Raw genomic sequence first — 13,086 nt, forward strand, 5'->3', positions numbered from 1 at the left:
TGCCCACCCTGATGCAAAGTGTACTGCCAAGTTCCTAACGAGAGAGGTATTCCCCCAATGGGGAGTATGTGAGGTAATAAGATCAGATAATGGGACCCATTTTTTCAATGAACTCTTCAAAGAAATAACATCAATGCTGGGGATAAATCACAAAATGTGCTCAATTTACCACCTGCAAGCGAATGGATTGGTAGAGAAAATAAACGGTCTCCTCAAGAGCAGATTTTCCAAACTGTGTACCTCCCTAAAGAACCATTGGGTGAATTGTCTGCCCCTAGCACTGTTTCAGCTGCACACTCAACCCAGAAAGGACCACCACCTGTCCCCCCATGAAATAGTGACTGGTAGACACATGCAAATGCCACTGTCACCAGTAAGGAGAGCTTCTGATGCACATATGGCAGCTACAGTACTCAGGGAAGATTTCAAGGAGTGTCTGACAAAACTCACCCGAGACATAAAATCCATATCGAAACAGATTGCACCCCCATTCACTGCAAAAAGTGAGACAGCCACTGTGATCCCAGCAAGAAACAGCATTGTACAACCTCTAATGCCAGGAGAGTTAGTATATGTGCGAAGCTTCATCTGGAAATGGAACTCTCTGATATTCCATGGTCCGTATGAAGTCATATGCTGTACTCCACTTGCGTGTAAAAGTAAAGGGGCTGCCGTATTGGATCCATCTCTCAGTTATTAGAAATCCAAAGAGTGATGCCACCCCAAACACTGCCCTAAATACTCAGGATGAAAGCCAGGTGACCGCAATGGTCCCTTGAAAAATGTGAGTGAGTGATGTGTTCACTATTGCCGAAGAAGAAAAACTTTTCAAAGAGAGAAGCAAATGTTAACAGAATGAACTGTGGATAGACTCTCTCTCTCTCTTCTCTCTCTCTCTCTCTCTCTCTCTCTCTCTCTTTCTCTCTCTCTCTCTCTCTCTCTCTCTCTCACTCTTTTCCATGACCCATCTACATTTCTATTAATGCCCACCCCATTATTGTCCCTCTAGATAGGTGCAACGATGCTGGAGTTGATCCCACTCAATGACACTATTCAGATCGAGAGCAGTAGGAAAGTATGAGTGCAACCCGCACATATAGCTATTATTGTGGGTTGCACTTCAGTGCTATATTGTTTATGATTCTTATGTTTATTTTGGGGATTTATTGGGAAATATCTTTTATCTGGGGCTCTCATACAAAAGAAGGGCGGAAGGGGTGAACCGGATGTGGAACAGCAATATGTCATTGAATCTAACAAACTTACATAAAAATGCAACAAAAGTAACCCCAAATGTTTTTTTATTTGCAAATAACTTGACTGAAAGTATATCTGATGCGCCAAGAGTTATGCTGCCACCCCCTACCATGTTTACAGTTCAGAAAACTGCCTCACAACCTAATATGATGTCTACTTCAAAATTTGATGAAATGTTTAATGTGTTACTCACCCCAGTTCCTAATGCGCAACCAAAACCAAGTTCCTTTCACCCCACTATGGCATATCAACAAGTGAATGTAAATACAGATGTTTCCCCACTGTATAGTGAACAGCCTATCATGCCTACCACCATTAATATTGTCATGATCTCTGCTTCCAAAAGGTCAGGGTTTTCCAAACTCCCTTGGAAGCAGATCCATAACCCAGGTTCCGAGTGCCAACCAGTCCCAATTGGGACCTTTTGGACCCAGTCCTGGCGCCAGTGGCACTAGGCTCATAAATATGCCCAGTCCCAGCGCTGGAAGCGCCGGGCTCATAATGCTTGGGTGGACTTACCTGCAGCAGACCATGCTGCTTACTTGCCTGCCAGTTGAGCATCTGATCCTCTTCTGTTTGGAACTACTTTTCCTGTTGGGTGGGGCCACTCCCTAGATTCAGAACACTGGAACTCTTCTGGAAAGCAGGAACTCTTTTCTTACCTAGGCGTGGCTGTGGAAGGAGACACCTAAGCACTACAGGAGGCTATTTAAACCACACCCGATGGATGAATCTTGCTTTGCGTTATTCTGCATCCTCTGCAGCAGAACGCTCATCGTGTCTTCTGCATCTGATCCTGGGCCTAAGGAAAAAGGCTTACCATCCTGAATCCAGTCTTCAGCAACACCTATAAAGACAAGAAAGAACAGGTTAGCATTACGGTCTTCAGTGACAGCTCTTCACTTACCTGGCCCATCGGCTGTCACCAACGCCTCGCGCTGCATTCCGGCATCTGAAAGACAAAAGCTTACCAACTCTTCGCACGCTCCGGAGGCCTTCGGCGCTGCATCCCGCATCTGAAAGACAAAACAAGGTGCGTTTAAAGACATTGGGGAACTTTAATACTCACGTGCCATTACTCCTTTCCACATCTAACCCAGTGGGTATTCCGGCACCCTGCAGCCGCTCCGAACTTGTACCTGCAAAATAAAAAGACAGTTAGAGCGCATCGTGAAGCAGGCAACAAGCGCTTACTTACGTGCTTCCAGGCGCTTCTATTCATCACACGGGCTCCATCTTCAACTCACTTCAGCCCGTCATCCGCCATCGCCGGAACCCTGCAAAACAAGAAACATCATTACTAAAGACTTTAAAGACATTAGAATTACTCGAAACTTACCGTTCGTGCAGTAAACGACGGACAGCAGTCCTCTGAAGTCAAGAGGCCTGCTCCCCTTATCCAGTGAAGAAACTGGTTACAGCACCCTGCCCCGAGGCAGATGGAGAGCACGGCGTTCACTTACCTAAGGTGAGAGCGTTAACCTTTGGGGTTCTACAGGAGAAGAGAAAGGGAAGAAGAGAGAGACATTCAATAACCCAGTTCCTTAATCCCATATTTTCTATCTGCAGACATCTTACCCTTCGAGTCATACATACAGTGCACAGAGGTCCAGCCCAAAGAGCCAGCCGTGTGTTACACATCACCTTTGAAGATACGGTATACGCCCAGTCAAGACCGGCGCCTCTACGGGAATCAGGTGAGCGTTACAAATATTGCGTGTAGTGTCTCCCAATACACTCTGTGTAGTAGCTGTCTCGACCATCGCCCAAAACCCCCTCTGGCAAACCCATTGGCCAGGTGGAGTCAGGACTCGGGCCTCTAGAGCCTGGCATTTTCTTCAAAAGCCCTCATGGGGCCAGTCCTGGTGCCTATGGCGCCAGGCTCATACACCATAAAAAACAATGTGCTTGGGAACTACTTTATTGTATTGTCAGTCAACATGGAGGCATCCACATAGCTTAGTTCCTAAGAACCAAGCTATGCGGTCTAGTGTTTTGGGTGTGGTAGCATAGGGACTACTTTACCTGGACTATTTTGTTGGGGCTATTTAAACCACACCCGAGCAAGACAACACGCTTCGCGTTACTTTGCAGCTTGCAACGTGACGCTCACCGTGTCCAGCTATTCCATCGAACCTCGGAGAAGCAGAACCTGCAAGGAGACAAAAGGAACATCATTAGCAGCAGCATCTTACCTGCAGTCTTCATCTTTAAACACTTGCAGCTAGTGAGAACAGCTTCCTCGAATCTGCACGCCTCCCGGACAGAACGACCTGAAAGAGGAGGATAGAGGCAACATGAAAGAAAGCAGTAGAGACATTTACAAATTATGAACTGCTCAAAGGCTTACATGGCTGGTCGCCCCTCGGCTGCCACCACTCCGGATATTCCACTCGCGCTGAAGAACACCGCGACCTACAAGGAAGGAAAACACAGGTTAGCAAAGGCAAGACTTTGCAGCGCTGCGCATAGCGCTTACTTACCGCATCATAGCGCTCTTAATGCGCCATCATTTACCAGCAGGGCTCAACCAAGCCAGTTCGCCGCGCTGCAGCTCAGCATACCGAAAGGAGAAAAAAGAGACATTTTAAACAAAGAAAGGCATGCAGGATAGCAACAAAACTAAAGAACAGCAATAAGACCTACATGAACAATATCAAACGGGCCGGCGTCACTGAAGTAACTCGACCGCACTCGCCCATGAAAGACAACGCGCCCCTGCAAAGAAGGCAGGACGGAGAGCACGCCTAATTCTACCACAAGGTGAGGAGAGGGCGACAGAGGGACTGAAATTATACGGTGGAGGGAGGATACTTACCCCAGTTGGTCAGTCTTGAACACAGTACTCCTGTATTTTCAGGCAGAACCTTCACCGCAGACCACATCAGGGCAAAGCTGAGAAGCATACCAGCGAGTAACCCGGCTGGGTGGCGTCCCTGTGGATACCAGGTGATCGTAACAGTAGCTTAATGGTCCAGTTATTACCATCAAATGTAGAAAGGTCACTGTGCAACAACAGCAGATTATGTAGAAGCTTGGCAGGAAAACAACAATCTCTCTTGTATAACAGTAGAAGGAGAAGGCAGATACACCAGCATAAATATGATGCCTACCATGTCTTTGGATTAGATAAAGCGGAGGACCTTCACCATCCAGGATAATCTAACAGTTGGACTCTGATACGAGTTTCATGGAAAGGCGAACGACCACCAGACAAAAAGAATTGCAAAAGGGGATCAAAAGACACCAAATGTTTCAAAGAACCGTTCCTGGCTGTGTGCGGCACAAGTTTTGCAGAAAATAAGTGGCAAGAATCAACCTTTATGTGCAAAGCAGAGAGGCTCTATGGCCTTTCTGATGAAAGACTGGACTTTGTAGAAAATACATGTGCACACGTATGGACAGAGCATATCACAAAACTAACTTGGGACTCCGCTCTCAAAAAAACAGTCAAGGTACAGCAAGAAGAAAAGTATGGACTGTGTTTCTATGGCAAAGTAAAAGTATCTATGGGCTCCAACAAACAATGCAATAGGAAAATATTTATTCCAGACCTTCAAAAAGGAACAGCAGCACTAATGGACTATTACTGGGTTTGCGGCAAGAAGGCATACCTGCACGTCCCACCATCCTGGAGGGGCTATTGCGCACTCACAACACTACATTTAGCGCTGCTGGTCGTACCTCAGGAGCACCTAAAGGGGGAGCTGTGACTGCAGATGGACAAACAGCACCAAGACCCACATAGACACTATCCAGAGCACCACCCCCCTCTTTCGAATACTGTCAGAAAAAGATCGGCATGATCGCCTGTTCCGGAGAAAACACACCTCAAACTACCTGTCCCAAGAATCATCTTATCTGCTCACACAAATTCCAAATGAATACAAACTTTTCAACTCAGCAGAGACATTTTTTGCTTCCCTCGTGCCCAACATTGAAACGAGAGAAAACGCCAAATGGCTCCAGATTGTCAGGTGGAAGCTGATCCAGCTGGCGACTCATACAGAAGAGGGGTTTAACATCATCAAGCTGGAACTAAGAGCACTTCGACTCACGAAGATGCAGAATCATTATGTCCTCAATCTCCTCACAGCTATGGAGGGTGGGGTTTGCAAAAAGATCGGGAGTTCACGTTGCACATTCGTACCTTCTGCAGACGCTGACAATGGGACACTATCACACGTGATAGCAGCGGTACACGAGCTGTACACCAAAATGAAAAAGGAAGCCAGAGTGCCAGAAGATGACTGGATCAAAATGGTGTTCGGCTGGGTACCCTTATGGCTCGGGATGACTATTAAGATGCTGATCGCTATCATCGTATTCATCTTGCTGATTTTTTGTGTGTGCCAGTTGGTTCTCCGATGCTGTGCAAAGGCAGCACCTAATAGCGCAATGATGATGGTGACTATTGGGAATAGAAATAGTAATAAGGTGCCTCACGATACACAGGAAGCACAAAAATCAAACAGGAGAAGGCGATGAGCCCAAATACCGCATGGTAGCCATATACCACACTGGGAATGAGATGGACACTTATTATCACACCACTATTGCACAACCACAAGACCTTGAAAATTATGAAGAGGTATGGGTAGACTTGGCAGGGGATGGGGGATGTATATATATGACCTGCACCCCTGAGGAACATGCACAATGTGGGGAGAGCTTGAGAAGTGTATGCCGAGCGTGGATGCCCATAAATGGTAGCCCTGCATGGGAGGAAGCAGAAAGAAGGGCTCATGAGCGTAGAAATACTGTGGGAGGGTATGTGTTACTGTAGAAGTAACGCAAGGGGGAATGTTGGGAAGGAAATACTCTTCCCCCACTCACCCTAGCCACAGCCAAGGTAAACAAACTCCATCGAAAAAAAGGGGGGATGAGACCCTTCCCCATGGTATGTGTGACAGCACAATAACATAGCAAACTAGATGAATAACCTCACCCTTGTCTTCGCACTAAGCCTCCATTTTGTATCAAGCCTAGATGCCATGTTTTACTAGACCCAAAGAAACACCACTCTGTGGGGCTGCGGCACTCGCATCCCCAGCCTCTCCCACAGAGGGAACAAGACATCAACACATCAGGCCAGCTCCGCACAAGCCTTGTTCCCACGGAAGTCCATCCGTTCCATGTCCTCTCAATGTTGCAAATACCTAGTATTGTTTTTCAAAGAATGCACTCTGTGGAGAGCGTGGCCCAAAACACACCACAGCACAAATGCCCATCCATCTCCACTAAATTGCCTGTGTCCCCTCGACTCCCACCCCACCAGGCCAGAGCCCACCTGGCCTCTCCGTCCCGACTCCCCATTTCCTTTTTTATGCCGATAACCATCTAACCCTCTGGTCTTGACCATTTAAGATTACCCACCACAGATCTAATCATGTGCAGCAATATATTTTCCCAATAGAAACACACATCTATTTGTATCATGAGGGACCAGGGAAGGCAGGCAGTAGATCAAACCCCTGGGGGAGAAACTTTGGTGTGGGAACTGCCGTATTAACGAAGCCCTGAATGTGGAGGTCGGCATGCCTGTATATTATTCTCTTTCTTCACAAGACCCCCTTTCATATGATGCTCAGGTACTTGCCATTGTTCATGAATTACCAGTTCCTGTTGTTTAGCTTAGACAGTTAGAATATATCACCCTTACGACCCAGCCTTCACCGCACAGGTGAGCCCAGCTGACCCACGTGCACCAAGATCGACTGGAAAGCAGCAGCCAATTAGGGCCTGGCATCCCATATAGAGCAAGTCTATCCATATGTCCCCCACCAACCTGCAACATGACTTTTGCCCTATACTAAATCGTCACTGATGATGTGTTTGCCCTTTTTAATGTGCTGCCTGTGTAATTTTTGGCAGAGCGGTCTCGGGCAGCAGAGTTCTTTGCTGGCATATTGTCATTATATAAACTTTGTTTTCCTTGCAACTTATCTCTTGGTCTTATTCCCTGACGGGGTGTGTAATTATTGGGACATGTGTATGAGGTCGGTGCCTTCATTCTCCATGTATCAGGGGCACCCAAAACATTAGTATGCCAGTAAACGTTGTTAGACACGCAGTGTTTAGTCCATCTAGCAATATCCTGAGTGCGGAGCTTGTGTCAGGTGCATGGGATATAACCTATGTTGATGGACAAAGACAGTGAAAGGTGTGCCATGAACATTAAGGACCTGCAGCGTATGCTGCGTCCGCTCATAAGGATGAATGGTGTATTGTTTGTATCAAATCGGTGGGATGGAGCAGTGGTCAGCTGCACAGATGCGGGCCTGGCAGGGTTCGACGAAGAAGTGATATGGGAAGTTAACAACCTGTGCCATGACATCTGGACAGCACACGTTTCTAAACTAACATGGATCTAAGCAATAGAAGCAGCAGTGAAGGTGCAAATGCAAGAAGAATACCAGGTTTGGTTTCAAGGAGGCAGAACTGTTCCTTTAGGGAACAGTAATAAGTGTAACAGGACTTTGTATATTCTAGATCTTAAATAGGATACCGCAGCACTCATGAACATGTACTGGGTGTGCGGTCAGCAAGTGTATCTGCACCTCCCACCATCGTGGAGGGGGACATGTCGGTTGGCCACCCTGCCTTCAGCTATTTTGTAAAGGAAAAGTTGTATTAATTAAATATTCAGCCACTCTACAACTTGTACACTATAACATATTTTAAGGAGCCTGCCCATGATTTGAGATGCTGGTACTATTAAGTTGTATGACTGCATATGCTCTGAATGTGAACTATAGCTGTTAAAGCAGGTAGACGCGACCGGCATCCGTAAGGTACTACTAGCGTTGTGCTACACTGTGCTCTTACGATGCCACCACAGTTCCTTTCAGACCTATTTGTCAATCATAATCTGAGGAAAATATCTCACTGGGGTTGCTTATCTCACCAGCACTGTAGTTGCCTCCTGGTTTTTCCTCACAGCATTTCACTCTTCCACCTGAAATTGCCTCCACATCTCCTTTTCTGATCCTCAGTATTTGGGTTTATCCTGTGGCCCTTTCTGCCATCACGAATTCCATAAGTGTAAAGCTGGAGAAAGAAATATATAAAGTAGTATAGTAAAGAAGCAAAAACACCCCTGAATTTAGCAGGGATCCCGTTCTAGTTAGATATCAGTCTTGCTAGGGGCTACCGGGCCAGTTCACCAAAGATTTCTCATTTAAATGTGCCAAGTTCTCACTCCAGGGAGTCCACGAAATGGTGGCCTAAGAGTTCCAGTGTCACTACGGGGAGTTCACTTTTCCATAAAGCTTAGAACCACCACTTTACTGTACGAGAGTAGAGCTAGGTAGCAGGAATTGTTCTCATGGTTGTCAGTTACAGCAAGTTAGGGATATGGGGGTGGGGGAGAAGGGGAAGGGAACGATCCAGCTAGAAATCGGAGCTAATCTTGCCCTATTATACCAAACCTCTAGTTTTTGCACTGTTCATGAATGTAAAAAGAAATGTATATATCTAAATTATTTATATTGCGTGCGTGTGTGCTCAGTAATAAACTCCATGTTGGGAATATTTATGGGGCATTTTTGTGCGTGACCTTTTCTCAACTCTCATGCTGGACTTCCTTTGCATCTTGTACTCATGGTGGCCCTGAATCATGCTGTTCCCATCTTCATCTTGTATCCTGGCTTGCAACATTATGTGTTACTACTGACTTCTGCAATTGTATTCACTCTCCTCTCTTGCTTCTCCACTCTTTTTGACTGCTTACTCTCTGTTCTCTCCCCCTCTCCCTTTCCGTATCTCCTCCCCTCCTCCCCTGACTTTCTTCTAGGCACTTACTCTATCAGAATTGTCCCTGGAACTAGTATGATATCAACCTCGTCTATCTCCTCCCCCCTTCCCTTACTTTTCTCCCCCAGCACTATCTGAAATGTTGTCACGCCTAGTACGATAGTCGCTTGTTTTGTTTTTACCCTCCCTTTCTGCACCCCTCTCCGTCACCTTTAGTTTTTCTCTGCCTCTACCAGAATTGTCGTCAGGCCTAGTACGGTAGCCGCCTGTCTGTTTCCATTTCCTTCCCGCTCTCCGCCTCCCTTACTTATCTATGTCTTAGCTCTTGAACTATCTGAAATGTCATCAGGCCGAGTATGATAGTTAATTTCACATCCTTACTGTTCATGGCCTGTAAGAATACCATTGTATTTTCTCTTGTTCCCTCCCTTGCCTTGAAGCGCTTTGAAACACATTGTGCATAGGCGCTATATAAATAAATGATCATATCATATCATCCTTCTGGTTCCAGAGGCACATCTCATGATGGCACCAAACAATGGCACAAGACAACCAGAACAACCCACACCCCAGCCCCGGCAAGTAAAAAGAAAGAAGCACTCACTCTGACGATAGAAGAGGCATTCGAATTACCTATCTGAGGACTCCTCCAAATTATTAAAATTGATGACAATTAACGACTATATAATAAAGCTGAGGTCTTCTTCATGTCACTATTGTTACCAGGAGTACAGGCAGCAGCAAATGCGAAATAGCTGCAAATAGTGAGGTGGGAAGTGATCCAGTTGGCCAATGATACAGAGCACGGACTAAATGTGATCAAGAGTGACAAGAGGGCGATTAGGTGGATGACACTGTGTCCTGATCCTACTCACAGCCATGGAAGGGGGAGTTTGAAGGAAATTGACTATCATGTTGCATCTAAATACTCCAAAATGATGCAGAAAATGGGTCCCTGATGCATATTATAGGGGCCGTGCACAAGCTGAAGATGAATATGCAAACTGAGGGTGGAAAAGATGCTTATGATTGGTTCAATAACATGTTCTTATGGGCGCCATCCTGGTTGGGAGCATTGGAGAAGATGTCGGTCCCCGTTGTAGTGCTCCTGCTGGTGATGATCTGCACTTGACAGATGATCCTTCGACGTTGCGCAAATACTCTTCCTAATAGCGCAATTACGATGGTTACAATTGTGGTAAATAGCACTCCTCGTGGTACAAAAGATGGGCAGGGCCAAACAGATGATCCTAACAAACCCTGTATGTTGAGGATTGAGTGGAGTATTGGCCCCCAGGGAACGATTACCACAGCCCCGCCAGACCCAGACAATTTACACTGGGCATTGGGTGGATTTGACAGGTGATGGAAGGTATATTTACCTTATTTGTACCCCAGAACAGTATGCACAGGCAGGAGAAGGTTTGTGTGATATATGTAGAGTTTGGGTGCCAAAGGAAGGGACGTGGAGGTATGAGGAAGTGCAGAGAATGACAGCAGAGTTAGTTAATGTAGGATTAACTAAAGGGGGGACTGTTGGGATGCATGCCTAGCTCCCCTGCCCCCTCAAGCAAGCTGTTTATATTGCGAGCAATACGCTAGGAGTGCATGTACCTAATGGCACGATGTGGCAGGATGGAGGGGGGAGGTGTATTGAAGGGATACTAGGATGTAGAAGCTCGTAGGAAGTTCAGAGTTTGTAGACAGTAGGCATTCTAAGTGGCAAATGCATACTGAACTACTGCCATTTTGGAAGCTAGACCCAGAGTGGCCAGAACTCAGTACAACAGCATGTTAAATGTAGGCCTTTGCAGGAATACACTCTCCCATCCTGGCTCCCATCCCAGGCGGTAGACTAGAAGGTAATTTCACTAATTAAGACATAACCATTTATTGTTTCGCACTGCAGTCCCATGTAATCTGAAAGGAATGTGAACAGCGAAACGTGGGTAGGGTTGTGCCTGTCCCTGAAGGACGATCTCATGGGAGGTAGGGCAGAGGTCTATAGCTGCCAAAACATGTATCTCAGATTTAGAGCATGCATGCCCCCACCAGTAACCACTAACCAAACTCATCAATCCCTCAGCGACCGAGTGTTTAGTGTGTCCGCAGTGGACAGCCCAGGAAGGGGGCAGATGCCAAGGGGGGGAGCACAAACAGAAGGCCCTGTGATTTGTACTATGAGGCGTACGGCGTGAGGGTAACAAATTTAGGCCAACTTTGGGGTGGCGTGGTGGGGAACCAGAGTGTTTTGCATCGAATGGAGCCCCTCACATTTCAGAGACGCTATCCAATCTTGAGGGTATACACTGAGCTCATGTCTAATTACCAGGTGCACATAACGTGGTTGAAATGTGTGGAGAGGAGTCTTTTCATCTAAATGAACCAATTGTGTTGCAAGGGTGTAAAACCAACAATGCCAAGGATCATGTGGAAGAAGATCGACACAAGAAACCACAGCCAATCATCTACTGGTCGATAAGGGGTCGACATTATGTACATAGGGACTCGACTATTGTTTGCATCATGAATGATGTTGCTGCCCTTCAAAATGCTTTGTTTGCTTTGAACTAATGAGTGAGCTCCCTCCTTAGCAGTAGGTTTTGAATGCCCCTGTTGTCATGCATTTTTCTTTGTGGAAGTAAAACGTTGTTATCCTTGCAAAAGTTGTTCCAAGCCCTTTTCCCTAGACAGTTGTATTTATTCCGTGTCTGATTGTCAGGGGTTCTGCCCTGCACTACACCACAAGTATATGCTGCATACACTGGCTTCGGGTAACATTACTGGAGCATTTGACAATGTCCTTGGTTTTATGAAGGACTGCCCTTTGCTCAATCAGCTCCATTGGTGAAATAATATTTGGTACCCCCAAAACATGAAACACATTCTCCACAATGATGTTCCACTATCTGAAACATTTTACAGTAACATGACAAATCTTTGCTGCATTTCATACAAAAAAACAGAAAGATTCAACTTAATTTAAAGACCCTCAAACAAGAAATGGTCTTCAAATTAGGAGCACAACTGCAAATATGTTTACAAAATAAATTTAGGTCAAATGAAAAGTCTTTTATAAAATGCATTTTAAGGCAGATGGCAAGAGCACATATGATAATGTGTGCCCCACGTTTAATTAACCAAGTGTGAAAGTTACGTATTACACACAATTCTTTTGTGATGGTGCATTGCAAGATACCTTTTTATTTTCAGCCATTTATATAAATTGTAGCAGAACTGTTCCCAAATGTTCTCTGCTGGAAGACATTTCGCACAGATGGGTGTCTATACCTAGTACTGATTTGCTAGCAATAATGGCATATGGTTGATGTTATTTCATGAGGCAAATTCCATTATTAAAAGCCATATGTTACAAGTGGATCCAGTAGAAACCATTCCTTTGATATGTATTGGATGTGTCACTAGAGTTCCTGGAGACCAGGCAGATGGCAGTGGTGCACATTAATAATCAACTGACATAACATAACATAACATAACATAACTAGCGTGAGCTACTGACAGATGGCACTATACCACTTGGGATATCCTGACCAGCTACTACCGACCCAGGTGTTTTACTTGAAGGTAGAGTATCCAGGTGGATATATTCTACTTAACTATTTTCAAAAGGTTTTCCCTAGATCCAGTTGGCATCGGTTTTTGAACATCTTCTGCAAAGCTACAGTGAATGTTTTAGTTGTGATGTTGAACCTGTGCTCTGCACCATCTTCCACCTCCCTGTCCCTACATCTGCAGACAGTGTCATGCAACCTCCACCGTTTCCCTTGCTAATCACCACCCCTCTCCTACCCTCACTTCTCCCAGCCCTTCTTTTTCGTACAAGCCTGGTTTCCATTGAGCCCTCTTTCCCCTAACTGCTGTTGCCCCTCATTCCCTGACTCTCTCAGCCATTCTTTTCTATTCTTGTACCAACGCGAAAACGTACTTAGTTGGTTACACAGCATTGCTTGTTAAGAAGTCTCAGAATTACACCTCTCTCTCACCTGCCACAATATTACTGGCTAAAATGACCTCTTGTGCAACGCTTCCATGCCATTCAATACCATTAAGATG

This window comes from Ambystoma mexicanum, chromosome 4q, assembly GCF_040938575.1.
Source record: "Ambystoma mexicanum isolate Mex_15411 chromosome 4q, UKY_AmexF1_1, whole genome shotgun sequence".
In the NCBI taxonomy this organism is placed as follows: Eukaryota; Metazoa; Chordata; class Amphibia; order Caudata; family Ambystomatidae; genus Ambystoma; species Ambystoma mexicanum.